This window comes from Puntigrus tetrazona, chromosome 22 (assembly GCF_018831695.1).
Source record: "Puntigrus tetrazona isolate hp1 chromosome 22, ASM1883169v1, whole genome shotgun sequence".
Classification (NCBI taxonomy): Eukaryota; Metazoa; Chordata; class Actinopteri; order Cypriniformes; family Cyprinidae; genus Puntigrus; species Puntigrus tetrazona.
In genome coordinates, this window is record NC_056720.1 from 376,629 (window position 1) to 403,727 (window position 27,099).

Consider the following 27,099-nt stretch of genomic DNA (forward strand, 5'->3'; position numbering starts at 1 on the left):
GGATGAGAGCATTACAAACTGACTAAAGAGAAGAGCCCTCCCAAGAGTCACATCAGCAGACTCTGATGACCTTCTCAGGCAGAGGAAGACAAAAGTCAACACTCTGACTAAATCTAAGACAAAGCTTGAGCAGCAAGTGGACGGCGTAAGATGTTATTTATGAGAATAAGACTCCTGACTAAATTTGAGGACAAGAGGAATTACAACTGCTGTTAATTAAATACTTCCTTCCTCTGGCTTCTTCACAACAGCCTGGAGGGCTCATTGAGCAAGAGAAGCTCATGGACCTTTGAGAGAGCCAAGAGGAAGCTTGAGGGTGATTTGAAATCGGGCCTAAGAGTCCATAATGGACCTGAGAATGATAAAACAATCAGATGAGAAGATCAAAAAGTGAGAAGATATCACCTTTATACAATTACACATTTGGAAAAAGTATTTTGTACATTGAAAAACTCCCACTCTGTAAAACAGGAAGGACTTTATATAAGCCGCTTCTCAGCAAGATTGAGGATGAAGGCCTTTGGGAGCACAGCCTGTAAGAAGATCAAAGAACTTGTGTAATACTAACCTCTAATCTTGTCTGTGAATTGAGAAGGATAGCTTAGCAATGCAACAAATCAACATTACAAAATCACAAAGACTACTTTCTCTTGCTTCATTAAGGCCTCGTGGCAGAGGAACTGAAGAGGAAATTAGCTAAGAAAGAGCTGCTCGCCAAAGTGGAGAAGAGAGAGCTGATCTCCAGGAACTTGAAGAGATCAGCGAGAGGCCTGAGGTAGTTGGGTGGTGCCACTGCTGCCTGGGGATTGAGAGATGAACAAGAAGCGTGGGGAAGCTGAATTCCAGAAGGTGTCGTGATCTGGAAGAGTCCACCTGCAGCATGCAGGCTACAGCTGCAGCTCTGGGGAAAGTTGGGGGCTAAGGCAGACAGTGGCTGAACTCGAGAACAGATTGACAACCTCCAGCGTCACAAGGAGAAGGAGAAGAGGAATACAAGATGGATGAGACTGATACAACATGGAGGCTGTAGCTAAATCTACAAAATGTCACTAGAGGATTATTAAATATGTTATATATTAAATATGATTTTAATATAACTTTAACATCTAAATTTCCTCTAAGGCTAATTTAGAGAAAATGTAAGCTTTAATTCTGGAAGACCAACTGAGTGAAATAAAGACTAAGAGTGATAGGCAATGTTCATTCAGCTGAATGACATGAATGCACAACGTGCAAGACTTCAGACTGAGAAATGGTAAGACATGGTAAAGCATGCTATATGTATAAAGCTTCTATGCTATTAGAAATATAAAATATTTGTATGCTGTCTTCAAGGTGAATTTAGTCGCCAACTGGAAGAGAAAGAAGCACTTGTTTCACAGTTAATCTAGAGGAAAACAGGCTTACACTCAGCCAAATTGAGGAACTTAAGAGACACGTTGAGGAAGAAATAAAGGTTAGAGAAGCAAAATTTTCTGTAATACTTTAAACCGCTCCTTACAGACAAAAAGACAGGATGGGATGTTGCTGAATCTCAAAATATGCTGTTTTACAGGCAAAGAACGCTTCTCTGCCCATGCGGTTCAATCTGCCCGCCATGACTGTGATCTGCTCAGAGAGCAGTATGAGGAGGAGCAGGAGGCCAAAGCTGAACTCCAGCGAGGAATGTCTAAGGCCAACAGTGAGGTGGCTCAGTGGAGATCCAACATGAGACTGATGCCATCCAACGCACTGAGGAGCTTGAGGAAGCCAAGGCAACTAAAACAAACTTAACTAAGTCTTTAATACCCTAAATTCTACCAACAAATATTGAATAAGTTGATTTTATACCACTTTCTTCAGGAAAAAGCTTGCCCAGCGTCTGCAGGATGCTGAGGAATCCATTGAAGCGGTGAACTCCAAGTGTGCCTCACTGGAAAAGACCAAACAGAGACTGCAGGGTGAAGTAGAGGACCTTATGATTGATGTGGAGAGAGGCAAATTCATTGGCTGCCAACCTTGATAAGAAGCAGAGAAACTTTGACAAGGTAGGAAAAATGCAGATAAACTTTAAATCTAAACCATGAACCACAGACTTGGCTAACGAACAATAAATACCTTTTTCCAGGTCCTAGCAGAGTGGAAACAGAAGTATGAGGAAGGCCAGGCTGGAACTAGAAGGTGCTCAGAAAGAAGCTCGTTCTCTCAGCACTGAGCTTTTCAAACTGAAGAACTCCTATGAAGAAGCTCTTGACCACCTTGAGACACTGAAGAGGGAGAACAAGAATCTGCAACGTAAATTACATTTTTATTTGTACAGCAAATATGTAAGAAATGTACAGAACAGGTTACAATTCTGCTTTTTGAATCCATTTAGAGGAGATTTCTGACCTCACTGAGCAGCTTTCTGAGAGACTGGAAAGAGCATTCATGAGTTAGAGAGCCAAGAAGACTGTGGAGTCTGAGAAATCAGAGATCCAGACTGCACTCGGAAGAAGCTGAGGTGCTATTCTCACAACATTAGCATTATGATAATATCGCTCTGAATAAACATTGTACATGGATTGGTTCAAAACACTTAAAATGTAATGTAATTTCTAGAGAACATTCTTTTTTTATACCCCACAAATGCTGCTATCACTCATGTCTCATGTCTCAAATTTTTTCTTTTTTTCTTGTAGGGTACCTTGGAGCATGAAGAGGCCAAGATTCTTCGTGTGCAGCTGGAGCTGAACCAGGTGAAGAGTGAGATTGACAGGAAGCTTGCTGAGAAGGACGAGGAGATGGAACAGATCAAGAGGAACAGCCAAAGAGTGATCGATTCCATGCAGAGCACTCTGGACTCTGAGATCAGGAGCAGAAACGATGCCCTGAGAGTCAAAAAGAAGATGGAGGGAGATCTGAATGAAATGGAGATCCAGTTGAGTCATGCCAACCGCCAGGCTGCTGAGGCCCAGAAACAACTCAGGAATGTCCAAGGCCAACTCAAGGTACCTTTCTGTAGAATGAAGAATTACCAAACATATGAATATGATAAATGAATTAAACACAACATGGTATGCACCTCAAAATAAGATTATTATTATTAGGATGCCCAACTGCACCTTGATGAAGCTGTCAGAGGACAGGAGGACATGAAGGAGCAGGTGGCCATGGTGGAGCGCAGGAATAACCTGATGCAAGCAGAGATCGAGGAGCTGAGAGGTGCACTGGAGCAGACAGAGAGAGGCCGCAAAGTGGCAGAGCAGGAGCTGGTTGATGCCAGCGAGCGTGTGGGACTGCTCCACTCACAAGTACAGAAACAATATTAATACTAGGAGCAAATTCGAATTATATGAAACAAAAATTTAGTTGGATGAACACAAACTACCTGCTTATCTTCCACAGAACACAAGTCTTATAAACACCAAGAAGAAGCTTGAGGCTGATCTGGTCCAGGTTCAAGGTGAGGTGGATGATGCTGTCCAGGAGGCCAGAAATGCAGAGGAGAAGGCCAAAAAAGGCCATCACTGATGTGTGTGTTTATATTCTCTTTCTCAATTCTGATTTAAATCGTTTGGCTTTGCTTTAACTGTGTGTGATAACATGTAGAATAAAATGTTAAAATGATAAAATGTAAACTTCAGGAAGGTATCTCAATTTAAGTTTTATATTTTAGGCTGCCATGATGGCTGAGGAGCTGAAGAAGGAGCAGGACACCAGCGCTCACCTGGAGAGGATGAAGAAGAACCTGGAGGTGACTGTCAAAGACCTGCAGCACCGTCTGGATGAGGCTGAGAGTCTGGCCATGAAGGGTGGAAAGAAACAGCTCCAGAAACTGGAGTCCAGGTAAATTACAAGCTGAATGTAGTCTTAGATGAATTGGCTATAGGTAGAGTATTTACAGTTGACAACATGACTCTCTACTGAAGGTGCGCGAGCTGGAGACTGGAAGTTGAAGCTGAACAGAGACGTGGTGCAGACGCTGTGAAAGGAGTGCGTAAATATGAAAGGAGAGTGAAGGAGCTCACCTACCAGGTAAAACTGCACTAGATTTAGAAATTTACCATCTTTCATAATAATATACAGTGGGTATTGAAAATAATCACACCTTTTAAAACAGTCTTTTTAGCCTGAAATTAATACATGTTTATCGATCTGTATTTACACAGTGCAACCTAAAACATTACTTTATTGTTATTGTATAGCCTTGGCTGAAAATTGTTCTTAGGTCTTGTCTTACATACAACACATCATCACGACACACCAAGTGACACATATAACACCAACTTGTCAGATTTTAAAAAACAAAATCAGCTTTAAAAAGTAATTTTGCTGAACCACCTTTTGCTTGAACTCAGTCTTTTAGCCTGTGGGGTATGTCTCTACTAACTTCTACACACATCTAGACTCTTGCTCGGGTTCAGTTAAATTTGATGGTGAGGAATTTGTTTTTTAAGTCATTACATAGATTTTGAATGGGGTTCTGGGCTCTGTCTAGGCCATGCAAGGACATTCACCTTTTTCCTCCTTCAACCAGTGCATGAGCAGTTTTGCTATGTGCTTTGGGTCATAAAGTTAACTCCTCTTCCTGTTGACAATGATTTACCAGATGGCAACAGGTTTTCATCAAGAATTTGATCGCATTTCGCATCATCCATTTTTCCTTTTATCCATAAGTGCTCCCCTAATGTAAAGAAACACCCTATAACAAGATATTAGCATCTCATTGCTTCACTTTAAGAACAGTGTTATTTGTTGGTAAGCAGTTTCTGATTCAAGTTGTTTGATGTTGAGGCTTAATAATTCAAATTTTATTCTCATCTGACAATCATTTCTAAAAGTCTTGATTGAATATGGCCTTTAATTTTTCTTGCAACCCTCCCATGCAAGCCACATTTGTGGACAATTTGTTCCCCAATGCACAGAATGAACACTCTAATTCCTGCAGAGCTGCCGTTGGTAGCCTCTCTGATAACCAGTTTGAAGCAAAGTCCTGATTCAGGATATGAAATGTTGGAGATTAAAGACAGTAGGTTCCATATGTAGGCTTTGTCTTTAATAAACAAAACATGTGCAGAGTAAAGTAAATACAGGTGATTTAAAATTTGATATAACAGCTGTAATATAAAATGTAAGCAAGGGTTAAAACACAGGAAAAATCCAACAACATTAAATGCAATAAAAACAGTGATTCTCAATGGGGGTGCACAGTGATCCATGGGGTCTTGAATTAAAAAGTTTTGAGCACCACTGCAATGAAAGATAACAGGTAAACAGGAACTCTGTTGTTATAGTAGCAGGTTCAGGCATGTGTATGACACAGAGGTTGTGTTGAACCAAATATCTTATACTTTTTCACAACTGATTTCACAATGCTTCTAGCCATTGATAAAGCCTTTGATTTTTTTTTTATCCATCTTCTAACTTGTCCACAACTTCATCCTAGATATCTTTTGAACAGTGCCTTGCCACCTATAATTGTTTGCTTTAATTGCACTACCAAGAACTGAAATGCTCCAAGAAAAGACTTTTTTATTCTTAGCTAATCAAAATGACCACGGCTGATCACACTTGAAAGTCAAACGGCTTCACATGAAATTCAGATGAGTCAGTATTTTTTAAGAGGGGGTTACTCTTTTTGTACTTTTTCCTTATATGTTTGTGTACTATCCTTTACGTGGATGTTACAAATGAAATCAAATGTGATCATTTTAAAATGGGTGATAATTTCCTATACCTGCTGTACATAGTTTAACTAATATTTCCACCCAAAGACTGAGGAAGACAAGAAGAATGTGACCCGACTGCAGGATCTGGTAGACAAGCTGCAGCTGAAAGTGAAGGCCTACAAGCGCCAAGCTGAAGAAGCTGTGAGTTTAATGTCAAATGTCTTGAGTGTGAAGTTTTAACATTCTCTATTAAATACATTCAGTGTCAGGAGTGCAATGCTCTGAAAGGGGGTTGGATATCTTGTGTCATCCTTACAGGAGGAGCAGGCCAACACTCACCTGTCCAGGTACAGGAAGGTGCAGCACGAGATGGAGGAGGCTCAGGGCGTGCTGACATCGCTGAGTCCCAGGTCAACAAGCTGAGAGCCAAGAGCCGCGACGCTGGGAAGGTATTGTAAAGCTGTTTTCTTAATATGTATCAAGCAATATACATACATTTTGGAAAGACAAAAAGCATGTAACTATAAATTTTTCTTTAATTTAATAAAGAGCAAGGATGAAGAATGAAGATGAGATGTCATACCACGCCTACAAGCAAACATATAATATGACTTGCTTGTGCTGTGCCTATAAATGTCCATTAAATATTTTCTCATGGCGCTCTCTATTTCTGTCATTGTAGCTCAACTGGTAGATCATAGCCAACAATGCCAAGATCAGAGGTTCAATTCTCTTGAAATGCATGAATTAATAATAGATGCCTTTAATACAAAGTCGGATGCAACATTTTAAATTGAGGTGTAAAAATATATAATTTCACCTTTGTGTAAAACAGTAACACAGCAAAAAAATCTCAAATATCAAATTTCCTTCACATAAAATTCACAATGAAATAATATTTTTGTTTCATAACTGTATTCAAATTCACACTTTCTTACTGTGTGTATATGGAAAGTTAAAGCTGTTTTAAATGTTTTTAACAGTTCCAAGAAACACTGGCAGTCATTTAAAAAAAAAAAATATAGAATTTGATGCATTATAAGTTAATAAGTTTTTTAGTAATCATACACATATTACATTGTATAAGAATAGCCTGTTAACTTTTGATTCTGATTAGAATTTTGTGATAGCATTAAAAAATGACAAAAATAAGAAACTATTGCATATAGTTCTGAGACCGTATTCTATAGTTCCGAAATTTTTCATATATTTCAATATTTCAATTTCTGACTTTTACACTGCTTCCAGGTTTTGCTTCATTTCATCAACAAAAATAGTTCCAAATAAACATCTCTATTCAATCACAGCAGTGTTTAATTTATGAACGAACGCGTGCATTTTTAAATGAATCTAGTGAGTCAATTATTCAATTACGATTCATAAGATTCGACAGTCCCTTGTTTCATTCCTGAATGAATCAGCCGTTTAAACAAATCAATTGAATAAATGACTTAATGATCAAATTAGTGACTTGTTGCTATTTGCTGGCAGTTTTAGTAAAATATTTAACAATTTTAATCAGTTAGGCTTAATATTTCTACAAAATGTTGTAATAGCATTTAGTGGTTGTGGCACCTTCCATAGGACCAGATAGGTAAACGTATCGTTTACATACATAACTCTAATTGCCTGATAGAAAGAATGAATAAAACCTAAATGAGTGGACACACACTGTCAACATGTACAAGGAGTGCCTCAGCAAGCTAGATCCACTAGCCTGTTAGACCCCAAATGTCATCATGCACAACTTGTAGTGACAGACAGAAAGGAACATCTTGTTATGTACATAACCCTTGTTCCTGATGTTATGTCCCTAATGCCACAATCCTGAAAGAGTGGATGCAAACTGTTGCCTTAAATACTTGTATGTAGAGAGAGTGTCTCTGCATTCTCATTGGTAATTTTTTCCCTAAATGTAGAGGAGACTGGGGTTTCCAAACTGGTCACAACAGCGAGCTCAAACTGAGCAACAAGAAAATGGCTAATGACGCATCTCTGCCATATACACTTGCCCCTCTAACACTAGAACTCTCTAATTTGTTACTATTCTATTTACCCCCAACACTAGCTTCATCTACTTTTATTATTTTTTTATTATTATTAAAAACAACTTGGTACACGTGCAGTGTTAGACTAGCTGGGTCATACTGTTGCTTTTCTGTTTGTTTTATTTGTTTTTATAATCTTCAAAATTAAGTGTCTGCTAAATGATTGCATTCAAATGTAATGAAAAAAAGCTGAACTAATGCTGAAGCAGTCCTGTTCAGTCTTAATTTGTGTTAACTAACGTAGATTTCAAATCTTACAACATGAAAAGTGATTCCCATGAAACAAATGTAAATGATTAGATTATTATTCACCATTTAAATGAGAGAGATTTTAGCTAAATATCTTCTAATAAATAGATTATTACCAATATTTAATCTGTCAATCTGGTTGGCTACCAGCCCTCAGTAGTACATTCATTTGCATTGTCTTTTTCAGGTAAAACTATTCAAAACATTTCAAATGATAAACACCTAATCCAAGTGTGAGAGCTTCTAATTTTAATAAAGCCCCTCTCTGTCTCAAAGATGGACAAATAACTCCAAAAAAGAACAAAAAGAAGATATGTTTTAGCAACACTCAGTCTTCATTGTTCAACCACAGTCATGCTTGTGACGACTGGAGAATGTCTGCAAGATCAATTGCACATGCTAAAAATCAAACAATTTGAAGGAAATATTACCTGGCCAGTTTAGATGTGTTCCACTACTGAATGCCAACAACAGGAAAGCTTGAACAATCAATTCTCAAACAGAACGCCTGTGTACCAGTTGCTGAAGCTGCTTAATAAAAGCACCTGCAAAATGAATAAAGAAAAATGCTAATGCAATAATTTCCTTTCTAATGACCAAACAATGGAATGATCAATAAGTAAAACACAACTGAATCAATAGCTTTCTACAATACCTTTTAAATATGAGTGTCAGAGACAGGGTAGATTAAAATGAATGACCATCTGATATCAAAGCTTTCAACCTGACACCACAATAAAGCTTGTGACCTATGCTGACAAATGGCAAAGCCCTGATGGCATAGCTGACCGACCAGCTATATTTGTGTAAAGTCCTAATATGTCCACCCTAAGGAAAAGATGCCTTAGAATTTTACTGACCACATGTTTCCATCTTATAAGATGTCAGCGTCTTAGAATTTATTCCACAGCCGCCTCCTATCTTTCAAAGGTACTAGAAAAGCTACTGGGACAGACTGTATTGTCTTTGAAAGGCACAGCAAAAAAACAGGGCGTGATCCAAGGTCAGGCACACAACAACACACCATCCTGATGTGTTTGTGCATTAATGATTTCATTACTGCCCAGTAAATATCGCACAAGACATAACTGCATTTAAATCATAATTGCATTTGAACAGATACCTGAAGCTCAAAAGACCAGCAAAGCCATTAGAAAACTGTAAATAACAAAGGGAAATTAGCCGAGAGACGAGAGAAGATAAATTAATTGGCCAAAATAAAGCTGCCATTTAGTCAAAATCAGGTGCTGCAAACTTTACTAAGTGTTAGTGATTTCCATTATCCACCTGATTAGGATGTCCAAAGAAGGATGCTTAATGAATATTAAAAAAAACTTTGCCTGATGATTATTCATTTTCATAGATTTCGTCTATACAAGTAAATTAGCATTATTCTGCCAGATCCCGGACGATATTCGATATTCATATGTCTTACCATATACACTAGTACACAGAATGACAACTGCTGTGTCCAAATTTGATGCTTTGTCACATGAAAAGTTTCCTAGGCCTCTGGGAACAGTATGCCAGTGACATTTGAGAGCTTCTCCACGGCTAAACTGGGCTCTACTGTAGTGCCAAGGCACTTGAAGAAGATTGTGCTCAACATAAGGCCCAAACAATGTCTGAACTCCAGTAACTGATACCTTCACATAACAACTCTTTCTCAAGGTTATGGCGTTTGATCTCAAGTGATGCCTATAAATACATCAAGTATAATTTATAATTGAAGTATTGGTGGCTTATCTTCAAATATTAATTTAATTCATCACATTGTCAAAACACATTATCATAGTGAAATGTTCACCGTCATTAACTCAACCCATTAATTGTCCTACAAGACGTTCTTTAACACAGTATTTCCTATAAACAAAGCTAAAACTAATTAAGACTGAGTTAATTAAAACATAGCAATAACTTATTTTAGGCCTGTGTCATGACATTGATGAACACAACAATCAGGTACAAAATCCCTGTCAAAATAGAGCTACAAGTACATGACCAAATACAGTAAGTGTGTTTTGCTGAGTGATCATTATTCTGTCTATATAAGACGCTTTGCTTCAGGCTCCTCTAAGGACTGACTGGAACTCAAACGTGGGTGAGTTGCTCATCATGATCATTTTCTACTATTAACCCTCATATCTATACTTTAGATTGGTTAACCATCATACATGATTATCAGTTGTGTCAATATATCATATTGTGGGAGTATACTGTATATTGGACATGCTTTTAAAATTAATCAGATTGAATCACAAAGTGAGTACAAATTAAGCTGCATGGGATTGACAATTTTTTTTCTTACATCTACTTTTAGACACATCAGACAAATTCTCTCTGGAAACGACAGCAGGTATATTGCTTGTGATTACATAGTGGTAATATAGGCTTTCATTTTTAAGAAAAATTATCATTTGGTTGAACTGAGAAAATGTGCCTCTTTGATGGTTAATGATTTAAAAAGCCACTCATGCATGTAGGGATATTAGAATAGCATTAGAACACAAAGGCTTAAAAACACTTGTGTGGAGCAGCATTGAATATAATGCGATGAACAGATTGACAAGACTTATCGATTAGCTTTCCAGACTTGGTCACAACTAATTGAAATATTTAGTATACAGAATATTTCAATTGAATTGCAACTCGATCAAGTCTGGGAGAGAGATTCTCAGCACATTCTCCTCTTCTCATTTGTAACAGTAAACCACAATCATGGGAGATGGTGAAATGAGTGTTTCGGCCCAGCGGCCATTTACCTCCGGAAGCCAGAAAGAGAGAGAATCGAGGCTCAGAACACCCCTTTGATGCCAAAGCGGCGTTCTTTGTGACAGAGCAAAGTGAGATGTACCTGAAGGTACTCTAGCTAGTAGAGAGGGCGGCAAAGCTACTGTCAAAACTCTGTGTGGGAAAGTAAGTACAATGTATTGCTCTTCTGCAAAACAATTTTAGATGATGCTAATGACTGTATATCTAGATGTCACATGAATCAAACACTGTCATAGAAAAAGTCTCACACGTGTTGAAAACTTTTTAGACAATCACAGTAAAAGAAGATGAAATCTTCCCTATGAATCCTCCAAAGTTTGACAAAATCGAGGACATGGCCATGATGACCCACCTCAATGAGCCTGCTGTGCTGTACAACCTCAAAGAGCGTTACATTAGCATGGATGATCTACGTAAGTCTAAGTTAATCGTGTTTTATTTCTAGGATGAGACGGCAGCATTGTAAACCTGGACTATCTCTGTTTCAGACCTACTCTGGTTTGTTCTGCGTCACTGTCAATCCCTACAAGTGGCTGCCGGTGTATGACTCAGTTGTTGTGACTGGATACAGAGGCAAAAAGAGGATTGAAGCCCCACCTCACATCTTTTCCATCTCTGACAACGCCTATCAGTTCATGCTCACTGGTAAGATGGGAAATACATTCCTTAACACTTGCAAAACAATACAATTTGTCTAGGAAGGATGTTTATTTTGTACTAATCATGAGCCTGCCTAGATTTAGTTTGATACATTTTAAACTTAGATTTCACCTAAAATAAAACACTATAATTTTTTTCCAGACAGAGAGAATCAGTCGATCCTGATTACGTAAGTAGACTACGAAAATTTAAATGTTTTTGTATGAAAACATAAATCAGTGAATATATTGATATAGGTGAACAAGCACCTAAAAAAAACTACTGTTTTTATAGAAAACAGCACTCTTATACATGTACACATGAAAGCTGTTTTGCTGAATAACTCTTCTGCTGGAGAGTTTGGCTTCTTTGGACATGAAAATGCATAAAAGTTTTTTCTTGTACTGGAAAAAAAATGGTTAATTAAAAGAAATGGCAGAAATGTATAACGACTGAGCCATTTACTAAAAGGGCTGTATGTCACACCAATACAATTCATGTAGATGTGAATACCTTTAAGGATCTTTCTGCTGTGCATGTAAATGTAATGCCTGCTGAATATGGTTTTTGAAGAAGCACTTATATAAAAGCTACATTTATCAAACAAGGGTTTTTATTTTTCCTTCTTTAACACATCAACTCAGTGGAGAATCTGGTGCAGGAAAAACTGTCAATACCAAACGTGTCATCCAGTACTTTGCAACAATTGCTGTGTCTGGAGGAAAGAAGGCAGAACCTGTCCCTGGCAAAATGCAGGTAACTACATTAAACAATCATATATCATTCAAAGTACAGTGACAAAATTATTCTACATAATGAAGATAATTAAATATTCACCAGGGGTCGCTAGAGGATCAAATCATTGCAGCCAACCCTCTGCTGGAGGCTTATGGTAATGCCAAGACTGTGAGGAACGACAACTCCTCTCGTTTTGTAAGTTGCTTAGGTCAGATAAAATACATTTCACAAATTCAAGCAAATCCTAGAAAATTCTAAGCTGTTCTGAAAATGTTCATCTTTGTAGGGTAAATTCATCAGGATTCACTTTGCGACCACTGGAAAACTGGCATCAGCTGATATAGAAACTTGTGAGTAAACCGTGTTATTCCAGATATTTCAACAAGTAGGCAAAAAAGCTGATTAATTACAAGTGCCTTTTCTGACATTTTCTGACAGATCTGCTGGAAAAGTCTAGAGTGACATTCCAGCTGTCTGCTGAGAGGAGTTACCACATCTTCTACCAGCTCATGACTGGACACAAGCCAGAGCTGCTCGGTGAGAAATCTACAGGATTATGTTTAGGTATTTCTTTGTTTGAGAACACTGTTATCATGCAGCACATCAACTCTTTACAGAGGCCCTGCTCATCACCACCAACCCTTATGACTATCCAATGATCAGCCAGGGTGAGATCACTGTGAAGAGCATCAATGATGTGGAGGAGTTCATTGCCACAGATGTATGTGGACAACTCAGTTTTGATTAGTAGTATTTTCAGATTACAAACAATGTATACAAAAAGAACAATATTATGAAATGATGCAAACATGACATGCAATGTACATGCATATTAATGCATTATGTGTTTTATTTAAAAACAGACTGCCATTGATATTCTGGGCTTCACTGCTGATGAGAAAATCAGCATCTACAAGCTTACAGGGGCCGTGATGCATCATGGGAACATGAAGTTCAAACAGAAGCAGAGAGAGGAGCAGGCTGAACCTGATGGCACTGAGGGTAGGGTTTATTATTAACATAAATCAGCATTCAATCATTGACTTCATTAGTGAAAATCCATAAAACTGTTCCTCCTCAGTGGCTGATAAAATCGCCTACCTCATGGGCCTCAACTCTGCTGACATGCTGAAAGCTCTGTGCTACCCCAGAGTGAAAGTCGGGAATGAGATGGTGACCAAAGGCCAGACAGTACCACAGGTGATCACTTACCTTCTCAATAGATGAATGAACCCAGAAATATTCCATAAGCATTCAGAAGAGACATTTATACTTCAGAAAAACAGTCTAATATAATGTATAATGAATTTCTCAGGTGAACAATGCAGTTTCAGCTCTCTGCAAGTCTGTCTATGAGAAAATGTTCTTGTGGATGGTCGTCCGTATCAATGAGATGTTGGACACCAAGCAACCAAGACAGTTCTTCATTGGTGTGCTGGACATCGCTGGATTTGAGATCTTTGATGTGAGCATCAGTCGTTTATGTAAGAATCTACACATAAAAGGTGACAGTTAGCTTTAAGAACTGGCTCTGTTTAATCATCAGTTCAACAGCTTGGAGCAGCTTTGCATCAACTTCACAAATGAGAAGCTGCAACAGTTCTTCAACCACCACATGTTTGTTCTGGAGCAAGAGGAGTACAAGAAAGAAGGCATTGAATGGGAGTTCATTGACTTTGGTATGGACTTGGCTGCCTGCATTGAGCTCATTGAGAAGGTAAGAAGATATTCAGTAAATTAATATTCACATTGTGACTGTACTTGAGTGTGAACATTTCTTCAACAGCCAATGGGCATCTTCTCCATCCTTGAAGAGGAGTGCATGTTCCCCAAGGCAACAGACACAAGCTTCAAAAACAAGCTGCATGATCAGCATCTGGGCAAAAGTGCAGCTTTCCAGAAGCCCAAGCCTGCCAAAGGTAAAGCGGAGGCTCACTTCTCTCTGGTGCACTACGCCGGGACTGTGGACTACAACATTGTTGGCTGGTTGGACAAGAACAAGGATCCACTGAATGACTCTGTTGTTCAACTCTACCAGAAGTCATCACTCAAACTGCTATCCTTCCTGTATGCTGCTCATGCTGGTGCTGAAGGTATATACATTTCTACACCAACGTAATTCATCAATTATGTGTGTAGAAATAATTACATCATGATTTATTAAAAACAAACAAAAATTCAACATTAACACCTTTCAACAATATAAAACAGCTGAGGGTGGTGGAAAGAAAGGAGGCAAGAAGAAGGGTGGTTCCTTCCAGACTGTGTCTGCACTTTTTAGGGTAAACAGATTCTTTCAATGAGGGATGTGATGTTATTCTCAAGTTTATATTAAACATTTGTACATTGAAAATAAACCTCCATTAAATATTTCGACAGGAGAACTTGGGTAAGCTGATGACTAACCTGAGGAGTACTCACCCTCACTTTGTGCGCTGCTTGATTCCTAATGAGTCCAAGACTCCAGGTAAACTTACTAAAGACTCATATGTCACAATTTTGAAAATATTTCAGAAACTTTAAGAATATTTGCATTGCAGGTCTGATGGAGAACTTCCTGGTCATCCACCAGCTCAGGTGTAATGGTGTGCTGGAGGGTATCAGAATCTGTAGGAAGGGTTTCCCCAGCAGAATCCTCTACGGTGACTTCAAGCAGAGGTAAAGACACAAAGCCCTAATTGCAGATGATACACCATCTTATGAATATGTTTTTGCAGCTTCAAAAAAACATGGCACTCCTGTGAATGTCTTTTAAGTAAAAGTTTGGGTTCATCAAAACATCTCCTGAATGTACAGGTACAAAGTATTAAATGCTAGTGTCATCCCCGAGGGACAGTTCATTGACAACAAAAAAGGCTTCAGAGAAAACTCTTGGGCTCTATTGATGTTGATCACACCCAATACAAGTTTGGACACACCAAGGTGAGCTACATTAAACTCATCTCTACATGGAATGACTTGCACAAATTTGAACAACATAGCAATTAATATTACATACATTCTTACAGGTGTTCTTCAAAGCTGGTCTGTTGGGTACTCTTGAGGAAATGAGAGATGAGAAACTAGCAGAACTGGTTACCATGACTCAGGCTGTTTGTCGTGGCTTTCTCATGAGGAGGAGTTTGTGAAAATGATGGAGAGAAGGTGTGTGAAATTTATATTATTTGATTTACAAGTAGGTAATTAAAGTTAAAAATCTTTGCTAAACAAAAACCAGAAACTCTATTCCACAGAGAGTCAATTTTTGCCATCCAATACAACATACGCTCATTCATGAATGTCAAACATTGGCCATGGATGAAGCTCTACTTTAAGATCAAGCCTCTTCTGAAGAGTGCAGAGACTGAGAAAGAAATGGCAGCCATGAAGGAGACCTTTGAGAAAAAACGAAGGAGGATCTGGCAAAGGCATTAGCTAAGAAAAAGGAGCTTGAAGAAAAAATGGTGTCACTTCTTCAGGAGAAAAATGACCTTCAGCTGCAAGTAGCTTCAGTGAGTATAGGATTTGTTTTAATAAGATTTGTCTAAATACATTATATAGTTATGAACACAAGTCTTTAACTATATCCATGTCGCACAACAGGAAAGTGAAAACCTCTCTGATGCTGAGGAGAGATGTGAAGGTCTTATTAAAAGCAAGATCCAGCTTGAGGCCAAACTCAAAGAGACAAATGAAAGACTAGAGGATGAAGAGAGAAATCAATGCTGAACTGACCGCCAAGAAGAGGAAACTGGAGGATGAATGCTCTGAACTGAAGAAAGACATTGATGACCTGGAGCTCACCTTGGCCAAAGTGGAGAAAAGAGAAACATGCAACAGAAAATAAGGTCAATATTTTTTTTTACATCTTTTGCACATTGCTAAGATAAGGCTCTTAAGAATAAAACAAATGAACACTTATTCCATTTAGGTGAAAAACCTGACTGAGGAAATGGCCTCTCAGGATGAAAGTATTGCCAAACTGACCAAAGAAAAGAAAGCCCTCCAAGAGGCACATCAGCAGACTCTTGATGACCTTCAGGCAGAGGAAGACAAAGTCAACACTCTGACTAAAGCCAAGACAAAGCTTGAGCAGCAAGTGGGCGATGTAAGATGTTCGGCAGATGTTAGAGTCAGTGAATCAATAAGAAATTATTTGTTTTCTACACCAGATATTCATGCTCTAGTTTCTGTAAAAACAGCTTGAGGGCTCATTGGAGCAAGAAAAGAAGCTCCGTATGGACCTTGAGAGAGCCAAGAGGAAGCTTGAGGGTGATCTGAAACTGGCCCAGGAGTCCATAATGGACCTAGAAAATGACAAACAGCAATCAGATGAAAAGATCAAAAGTGAGCATACACAAGTCACAATTACACATTTGACAAAGTAAATATTTGCACCTTTTACAAAAAAATACTTTAAAAACAGGAAGGACTTTGAGATAAGTCAGCTTCTCAGCAAGATTGAGGATGAACAGTCTTTGGGAGCACAGCTTCAGAAGAAGATCAAAGAACTTCAGGTAATACTAACCTAATCTTGTCTATGTGAAGCTGTGAATTTGACAGACAGCTTGGCAATTGCAACAAAACAAAAATCGCGAAGGTTTATTTCTTGCTTCATTTAGGCCCGTATAGAGGAACTAGAGGAGGAAATTGAAGCAGAGCGAGCTGCTCGTGCTAAAGTGGAGAAGCAGAGAGCTGATCTCTCAGGGAACTTGAAGAGATCAGCGAGAGGCTCGAGGAAGCTGGTGGTGCCACTGCTGCCCAGATTGAGATGAACAAGAGCGTGAAGCTGAATTCCAGAAGTTGCGTCGTGATCTGGAAGAGTCCACCTTGCAGCATGAGGCTACAGCTGCAGCTCTCAGAAAGAAGCAGGCAGACAGTGTGGCTGAACTTGGAGAACAAATCGACAACCTCCAGCGGGTCAAGCAGAAGCTGGAGAAGGAGAAGAGTGAATACAAGATGGAGATTGATGACTTGACAAGCAACATGGAGGCTGTGGCTAAGGCAAAGGTATAATCTTGAAAAGAAAATTAAGATTTAGAAAAGTTCAGAAAAAGTTATTTTTTGTTTCATAAAACTACCTAAACATTAGCACTATTAATTTTAGTCTAATTAAATATAGTATACAGAAAAATTATTTTAATTTATATAGGCAAACCTTGAAAAGATGTGCCGTACATTAGAAGACCAAGCAAGTGAGCTAAAAACAAAGAATGATGAGCTTGTACGACAACTTAATGACATAAATGCCCAGAGAAACACGGCTTCAAACTGAAAATGGTATGTAAATACTGAATGTATAATAAACAACAAAAGTTATTAAAATCCCAGTACTGACCTCATGTAACTCTTTCATATATTATGCATTGTCTTATAATAGGTGAATTTGGCCGTCAGCTGGAGGAGAAAGAAGCTCTTGTTTCTCAACTGACAAGAGAGCAAACAGGCTTACACTCAGCAGATCGAGGAACTCAAGAGACATATTGAGGAAGAAGTTAAGGTGTGTACCTACAAAAGAAAAACCTTTGATAAGCACAGTGTACAATTAGAACAAAAATATCAGAAACATATTTTTTCTAATGTTAAGGCCAAGAACGCTCTGGCCCATGCAGTTCAGTCTGCCCGCCATGACTGTGATCTGCTCAGAGAGCAGTATGAGGAGGAGCAGGAGGCCAAAGCTGAACTCCAGCGAGGAATGTCTAAGGCCAACAGTGAGGTGGCTCAGTGGAGATCCAAATATGAGACTGATGCCATCCAACGCACTGAGGAGCTTGAGGAAGCCAAGTAACTAAAACAAACTTAACTAAGTCTTTAATACCCTAAATTTACCAACAAATATTGAAACAAGTTCATTATTTCATACCACTTTCTTCAGGAAAAAGCTTGCCCAGCGTCTGCAGGATGCTGAAGAATCCATTGAAGCAGTGAACTCCAAGTGTGCCTCACTGGAAAAGACCAAACAGAGACTGCAGGGTGAAGTAGAGGACCTCATGATTGATGTGGAGAGGGCAAATGCATTGGCTGCCAACCTTCTTGATAAGAAGCAGAGAAACTTTGACAAGGTAAGAGATATGCAGATCACTTATAAGTTTAAATCTTGAACCATGGACTTGGCTAACAAATGACCTATATTTTTCTATTTTTATTTTTTATCATTTCTTTTATTGCCAGGTCCTAGCGGAGTGGAAACAGAAGTATGAAGAAGGCCAGGCTGAACTAGAAGGTGCTCAAAAAGAAGCTCGTTCTCTCAGCACTGAGCTTTTCAAAATGAAAAACTCCTATGAAGAAGCTCTTGACCACCTTGAGACACTGAAGAGGGAGAACAAGAATCTGCAACGTAAATTACTAATTTATTTGTACAGCAAAGATGTAAGAAAACAAAATGTAAAAGAACAGGTTAAATTCTGCTTTTTGAACCCCTTTGAGGAGATTTCTGACCTCACTGAGCAGCTTGGAGAGACTGGAAAGAGCATTCATGAGTTAGAGAAAGCCAAGAAGACAGTGGAGTCTGAGAAAGCAGAAATCCAGACAGCACTCGAAGAAGCTGAAGTACTGTTATTTAAAACTGTCATATCAATGAATTGCTCCTAACAGAGCATTAAACAGTCAGTTGACTTTTACTATAACTATCGATCAGGGCACCTTGGAGCATGAAGAGTCCAAGATTCTTCGTGTGCAGCTGGAGCTGAACCAGGTGAAGAGTGAGATTGACAGGAAGCTTGCTGAGAAGGACGAGGAGATGGAACAGATCAAGAGGAACAGCCAAAGAGTGATTGATTCCATGCAGAGCACTCTGGACTCTGAGATCAGGAGCAGAAACGATGCCTGAGAGTCAAAAAGAAGATGGAGGGAGATCTGAATGAAATGGAGATCCAGTTGAGTCATGCCAACCGCCAGGCTGCTGAGGCTCAGAAACAACTCAGGAACATCCAAGGCCAACTCAAGGTACCTTTCTGTGGAATGAAGAAATTCAACACAAAGTTATTGTTTGATAATATGAACAAGATACATTAAAATAAGCATGATTTGCAACTAACAAAGAAATAACATTACAACAGGATGCCCAACTCCACCTTGATGAAGCTCTCAGAGGACAGGAGGACATGAAGGAGCAGGTGGCCATGGTGGAGCGCAGGAATAACCTGATGCAAGCAGAGATCGAGGAGCTGAGAGCTGCACTGGAGCAGACAGAGAGAGGCCGTAAAGTGGCAGAGCAGGAGCTGGTTGATGCCAGCGAGCGTGTGGGACTGCTCCACTCACAAGTACAGAAACAATATTAATACTAGGAGCAAATTTTAATTAAATGAAACAAAGTTCTAGTTGGATGTACACAAACTACCTGCTTACCTTCCACAGAACACAAGTCTTATAAACACCAAGAAGAAGCTTGAGGCTGATCTGGTCCAGGTTCAAGGTGAGGTGGATGATGCTGTCCAAGAGTCCAGAAATGCAGAAGAGAGGCCAAGAAGGCCATCACTGATGTGGGTGTTTATATTCACCTTACTCCATTCTAATTTCAACTTTGCTTAGCTGTGTGTGATAAAAGAAAAAAAATCTTTGAAGATGTTCCTGTGAATGTTTTCTACTCAATTTTAATTGGCTTACATTTTAGGCTGCCATGATGGCTGAGGAGCTGAAGAAGGAGCAGGACACCAGCGCTCACCTGGAGAGGATGAAGAAGAACCTGGAGGTGACTGTCAAAGACCTGCAGCATCGTCTGGATGAGGCTGAGAGTCTGGCCATGAAGGGTGGAAAGAAACAACTCCAGAAACTGGAGTCAGGGTAAATTACAAGCTGAATGTGGTCTTAGATGAACTGGTTTTGGCCGTGATTTGACAGATGACAACAATAACTCTGTACTGAAGGTGCGTGAGCTGGAGGCTGAGGTTGAATCTGAACAGAGACGTGGCGCAGACGCTGTGAAGGAGTGCATAAATATGAAAGGAGAGTGAAGGAGCTCACCTACCAGGTAAAACTGCACTATATTTCAGAAATTTACCACCTTTCCTTAAAAAAAAAAAAAAAAAAAGGTTTTAATAAGACCATGAACACTATTTACACCCAAAGACTGAGGAAGACAAGAAGAATGTGACCCGACTGCAGGATCTGGTAGACAAGCTGCAGCTGAAAGTGAGAGGCCTACAAGCGCCAAGCTGAAGAAGCTGTGAGTTTAATGTCAAATGTCTTGAGTGTGAAGTTTTAACATTTTCTATTAAATACATTCAGTGTCAGGAGTGCAATGCTCTGAAAGGGGTTGGATATCTTGTGTCATCCTTACAGGAGGAGCAGGCCAACACTCACCTGTCCAGGTACAGGAAGGTGCAGCACGAGATGGAGGAGGCTCAGGAGCGTGCTGACATCGCTGAGTCCCAGGTCAACAAGCTGAGAGCCAAGAGCCGCGACGCTGGGAAGGTATTGTAAAGCTGTTTGTAAAGGGGTGGTGGGGTGTATATTTTATATATATATACTGTATATAATGTGTGTGCTCATTTTGGACTGAAAAATAACATACATTTTCTTTTTTTGTTACTGAAGGGTAAGGATGAAGAATGAAGAAGATACGTCAAGAACACATCTACAAGCAAGCATATATTATGAATTACTTGTGCTGTGTCCTAAATGTCCATTAAATATATTTTCAAGGCACACTCTGTTTGTCATTATAGCTGAAATGGCAGACCATGAAACTAACAATCCTAAGATCACAGGTTTTCAGGCTATGCTTTAATTTAAAAAAAATAATAAATACCTTAAATTGTTGTAAATTAAAATGTAAACATACTTTTTCATACACCATTAGCTCAATTACAAAACATCCCTTTTCTGTCACTAACTTAAGCATTGTGTCACAGGAGAGTGACACACACACACCATAACCAAATGTACTGCGTTACATGCAGTGCAGATGTTGTGAAGCTACTGCTTGTCAGGAAACAAATTTGCAATATAACAAACAACTTGCAACATAACCCTCCCAATACCCAAAGTAGTCATATTTTACCACTCATCGCAAAGAGCTTAAAAACTCAGAGATTATAAAACTGAAAGTGACATGTAGCAAAGTATGGTGTTCCACACTCAGAATTTGTGCCCTTGCTCAAGGTTCTCGCCCCATTGTTGGGTAGTTACTAATAGGCTGCTGCCCCTTTAAGAACGTCGTTTCAGTGGACTCAGGGGAACGTTGTGAGGGAGGAGGAAAGAAAAAAAAAAGACCATGTTGTTTGGTTCTAGCGTGTTGGACTTTTGACGATTTACAAGTGTTTGATTACCTACTTAACCTACTTATTCCCAGCGTGGTGAGAATGTTTTCGTTATTAAGAAATCGATGTTTAATATAATGTTACGTGGATCGCTATTTTTGGCGATTATAGCGATTACCGCCATAGTGCGTAAATGTTAATATATTATGTTTATTTTTCCTTTGTGTAAACGTATGCTGTTTATGTGATTATATTACTAAGTATAAATGTGTTTTTGTGTTTACAGTTTGACCGCACGTATACTACACGTGTGTGCATGTATACATATGACAATACTAAAAACAACAATCGCAAAAGAATGTGTACAGTGTGAGTTCTGCACTAGTGGAATAAAATCAAAACCAAGTTCCAACTTAATGTTATCATTTCAGTGGTAACATTAAAGTCAAACACGAGGAAGAAATAAAAGTAATAACAACATGGATCAAGAGACAGAAGAAAGTTCTATCCCAGATCAGCAACAAAGGGGTCTCAAACGCCAACGTGGTGGTGCAAAGGCTGCTGTGACACGCTTAATGACACAGATTACTACCGCTATGAGCTGTAATCAGCCAAAGATGTAGAAATGAAGCTTGCTGCCTTGGATGAGGCTGTTATACTGCAGTTTCATGAGGTCCATGACATGTACCACAAAAAGCGTTAGAAGATGAGGATGACCTTGATGCTTCTAAGGGCTATTTAACATCAGTTCTGCGTGAAGTGCAAGATTTACAGCACACAGTCTTAAGCTGGCTTGAAGATTTTAAGTCATCAATGGAATCTTCTGATGCACCAAACTTCCAAGAGGGACATCAATGCTTGAGAAGCTGCTAAATTGCAAATGCCTACTATAGAACAAGTATCTACCCAGTTTCAAGAGCTACAGAATCTAAGACAGAAAGAGAATAAAGAGTTTTCTGTGCTTCTAGCTCAACAGGAAGAACGTCTGCGTACAGAGTTTAAACTACAACTTCAGCAAGCGGAATTTGAAATGGATGGACTAAAAGGCTTACTGAAGCTCAAAGACACTGGATGGAGAAAATCGACGAAAGGCTGAGTTAACGACAATAAATAGAGGCTTTTCAACTCCTGTCTCAGGTAATCCATCCTTAAATTTTCGTTCATCACTCTCAGCAGGAAGCGACAATTCTTTATGTCAACTACTAGAACTGACAAGGCAACAATATCAGTCACACATTGATTCCATGCATCTGCCACCTGTTGACATCATCAAGTTTGATGGAGAACCCTTAAAGTACTGGCAGTTCATCAGATTATTCTCCTCAGTGATTGAGAAAGAGACCGTGCCAGATCAAGAAAAGCTCACTCGTCTGCATCAGTACACTGTCGGCCAAGCTAGAGAAGCTATCTCACATTGCTTGTACAACCCTGACTCTAGCCTGGGCTATGCAGAAGCCATGACTATTCTGAAAAGGCGTTTTGGCCATCCATACGCCAATATCGCAAGCATGGGTCGACAAGGTGCTCAATCACAAAGACATTAAAGACAACAAGCAGTTGCAAAGCTTTGCGGACATTCTGTGTAGCTGTCGTGACCTCTTAAAGCAATGAATTGTGAGGATGAGGCTAAATGGTGGGCGCACTCTGCTACAAATTGTGGAAAAGCTGCCTGAAGACATAAAGAAAGATGGCTCACAATAAATTATGAGATTATCAAATCCGGACGTTTACCAAAGTTAAACGATATAGTCTGTCTTGTTGAATCAGAAGCTGCTAAGAGAGCTGATCCTATCTTTGGGAATCTCCTTATGCCTGCAATTGAAATTCTCCGGTGAGTTTCAAATCAAATATCAAGTCAAGCTTCAATAAGAAAAGACAAACATTCTTAACAATGTCAGTTACAATGGATGAATCCATCACATCGCCCACAACAAAGACTATTTCACGATTTAAATGTCCAAAGTGTACTGAAGTACACTTTCTGAATCAGTGTCAAGCCTTTAGAGCTTTATCTGTTCAGAGCGTTTGGCCTTTGTTCAACGAAAGCAACTTTGCCAAAACTGCTTTATGAAGGGTCACCGCGCTGCAGTCTGTTCTCGCAGCTGGGTATGCAAGGTGCCTGGATGTGGGAAAAGGCACAACAGCTGGCTACATTCTGCCATTGTAGCTTCTAACAATGACAAAGACCAATCTACTAACCAAGCCACCGAAGATGAGCCAGTTGTTGACCATACAAAGCCATTCAAACGCATGCCACCAGAAAATGCATTGACGTCAGTCAAAGAAGATTGCACTTCCTATCCTGCCTGTTGTGGTTTCAGACAGACACAAGCAATTCTCTATGAATGTCTTTGCTTTGCTTGATAGTGGCTCCAATGGGACCTTTGCATCTAAGAAGCTTGTTCATGCTCTTAAATTGGAATCACGCAAAATGAGCGTTAAACTGAACACTATGGAGACCAAAAACCTCAACGTAGTTACCTTAGCAGTTGATCTACAAGTTGAAGATGCTCAACAAAGAAACTCTTTCCTAATGAAAGGAGTGCTCTGTCGGGACAACCTGAAAATAAGTCTGGACAGCCTAGTCACACAGCAGGAAGTGTTTCAGTGGTCACATCTGCGGGAAATTGCGGATGAAATCAGTTTACCCGATGCTGATCTAGCTAATGAGGTTCACTTGCTAATAGGTCTAGACCAACCAGACATACTTAAACCCCGTGACACATGCTGTGGTGAGTCTGGCGAACCATACGCAATTCTGACTGGCCTGGGATGGACACTCCATGGACCAGTAGCAGATGGCTCTACGTCTGTTTCTGCCAACTTCATTCGAGCTGACCATTCTCTACAACAAGCTGTTGAAAGATTTTGGAAGTTGGATGACCCAGTGCATGTGAACAATGACTCGCTGTCAGTAGTTGACGAACAAGTTGTGGCCCTATGGAACAAACAAGCAGTCAAAGAGGAAGGTCATTACACACTTCAATCCCATTCAAAGAACGTCCACCACAACTACCCAATAACTACACAATGGCCAAGCATCGATTAGATCTTCTAGGAAAGAGGCTAAAGAAGGACCCAACTTTGCTTCACATGTATACAGAGGGTATTAGAGACTCTTTGCAGAAAGAATACGCAGAAGAAGTCAGAGACATTATAAGAGAAGATGGCTGCGTGTGGTACCTGCCGCATCATCAGTTCTGCATCCACAAGCCAGAGAAGGTTCGTATTGTCTTTGATTGTGCAGCACGGTACCAAGGTACTTCATTAAATGACCACATCCATCAAGGCCCAGACCTTGCCAATATGGCTGCTAGAGTCCTTCTCAAGTTTAGACAGGAACCCATTGCTTTAAATGCAGATATCGAGAGCATGTTCTATCAAGTCCGGGTGCCGTCTGATGAAAGGGATGTTCTTCGTTTCCTATGGTGGGATGATAACGACCAACAAACCACCTAAGCATTATCGTATGAAGGCTCACCTGTTTGGAGGTGTCTGGAGTCCTAGTGCTGCCAATTTTGCCTTACAACGAGTGGCTGAAGACAATCGCGAAACTTCTCTGATGACGCAGTGGAAACAGTGAAGCGAAATTTCTCGTTGACGATTGTCTTAAGTCAGTACCAACAGAGGAGGCTGCCATTAAACTCGCTTCTGAACTCAGGGAACTGCTCACCTGTGGAGGGTTTAGATTAACCAAGTGGTTAAGCAATTCTTCTAGGAAGTGATGAAATCAATACCAACTGATGACTGGGCAAAATCGTTACATGAGGTTAACCTTGACCAAGAGGATTTGCCACTCGAGCGAACACTGGGCGTCCTTTGGGATGAGTAGAAAGAGATTGTTTCACATTCGATGTCAAGACAGTAGACAAGCCAGTAACAAAGAGGGAGTATTGAGCACTACCAGTTCCATTTATGATCCTTTAGGATTTGCAAGCCCTTTCGTGCTCAAAGCTAAAGCAATCTTTCAAGAATTGTGCCGTATGAAAGTCGACTGGGACGAAGAGTTACCAGTGGACATAGCAGCACAATGGCGCCGATGGTTGAATGACTTGCCTCTGTTGGCAGGACTGACAATTCCAAGATGTCTTAAACCAACATCTATTAGTTGTTTGTTACCGACTCAGCTCCATCACTTTTCCGATGCTTCAGAACTGGCTTACGGTGCTGTTTCATACATCAAGATTGGTGACACCTGCAGGCTGGTAATGTCAAAGGCCAGACTTGCTCCAATCAAGCCAGTTAGCATACCACGACTGGAACTGCTAGCAGCTGTTGTTGCTACAGAGCTGGATCAGCATATCAAGCGACACTTAGAGATTCCAATTGAAAGGACTTTCTTTTGGACAGACAGTACTATCGTACTCAGTACATCAACAACAAGCATTGTCGTTTCCAGACATTTGTCGCCAACCGTATATCAAAAATACATGAGCGATCAGATTCCATGCCAGTGGAGACACATTGATTCTGCATTTAACCCTGCGGATGACGTCTCTCGAGGGATGACTATGAGGAGATTCTAGAAAGTGAGCGATGGGTAACTGGTCCACACTTTCTTAGACTTGAGGAGGAACAATGGCCTGCTCAGCCTATTATAAATGACTTGCCAGACGGAGCAGAGATCAAACAAGGCAAAGAAATTTATGCAGCTAGCATAAAACAAAACCACTTGACGAAAAATGCAGTGGATAGATTACTGGAACGATACTCCAGTTGGCATCGTTTGAAAAGAGCTACTGCTATCTTGTTGCGTCTAAAGGCTTTGTTGCGCAAGAAAGCAAGTGTGCATCTTTCTGACCCCATCACTGTTGGTGAGCTCCAGCAAGCAGAGCTAGCCATTCTCAAATACGTACAAGCCGCAACTTTCGGATCTGCTCAAGCAAAACCCAGTTCTCTTCTCAAGCTCAAACCTTTCGAGGATGAGAATAACCATCTTCTTAGTGTCGGAGGTAGACTAACAAATGCCCCAATTCCCTCGAGGCTAAACACCGGTGATCCTACCTAATAATCATCATGTCACCCAGCTGATTATTCGTCACTACCATCTTCGTTTGGGTCATGCAGGTCCAGAACGAGTTCTTACAGAAATTCGTCAGCGTTTCTGGGTTCTAAAGGGACGTGCTGTCATTAACCAGACTCTCAAGTCATGTCTACAGTGTCATAAATTAAGAGCTAAGCCACAAGCTCAGCAAATGGCTGACTTACCTGACTCTAGAGTGACACGTGTGAGCCTCCATTTACTCGAGTGGGCATAGACTATTTCGGACCATTCTTGGTTAAAAGGGCACGCAGTGATCAAAGAGAATACGGATGTGTGTTTACATGTCTCACTCGAGAGCTATTCATCTCGAGGTCACACACACCCTTGACACGGTTCTTTTATCAGCGCTTTACAGCGATTCATCTCCAGGAGAGCCCACCTTCTGAGATACGATCAGATAATGGGACTAATTTTGTGGGTGGGTTCTGAGAGTTGCGAAAGGCCATTAATGAATGGAATCAACAAAAGATTTCTGATTATCTGCTGCAGGACAATGTAAAATGGATCTTCAATCCACCTGCCGCCTCACATATGGGTGGTGTATGGGAGCGACAAATTACGCACCATTCGTTTCCATTCTAAATACTGTTCTTTCACAGCAGACACCAGATGATGAGGGATTGACGACGCTGTTTTGTTGCGTAGAGTCTATTGTCAGCGGTAGACCAATTACTAAACTCTCTGACGACCTGTCAGATCCTCTACCACTCACTCCAAATCATCTGTTGTTACTTCGTTCTGGTCGACTCTACCCCAGGAGCCTTCGTAAAACAAGATGTTTACCGGCGCCGATGGCGCCA

At 40.0% G+C, this 27,099-nt stretch overlaps 2 pseudogenes; both read left to right on the plus strand.

The window, feature by feature from the left end:
• LOC122328018 overlaps nt 1–6,257 on the plus strand; it is a 37,183-nt pseudogene extending 30,926 nt beyond the window's left edge.
• Nucleotides 6,258–10,261: 4,004 nt separating this feature from the next.
• Nucleotides 10,262–20,701, plus strand: LOC122328016 (annotated as a pseudogene).
• Nucleotides 20,702–27,099: the final 6,398 nt, after the last annotated feature.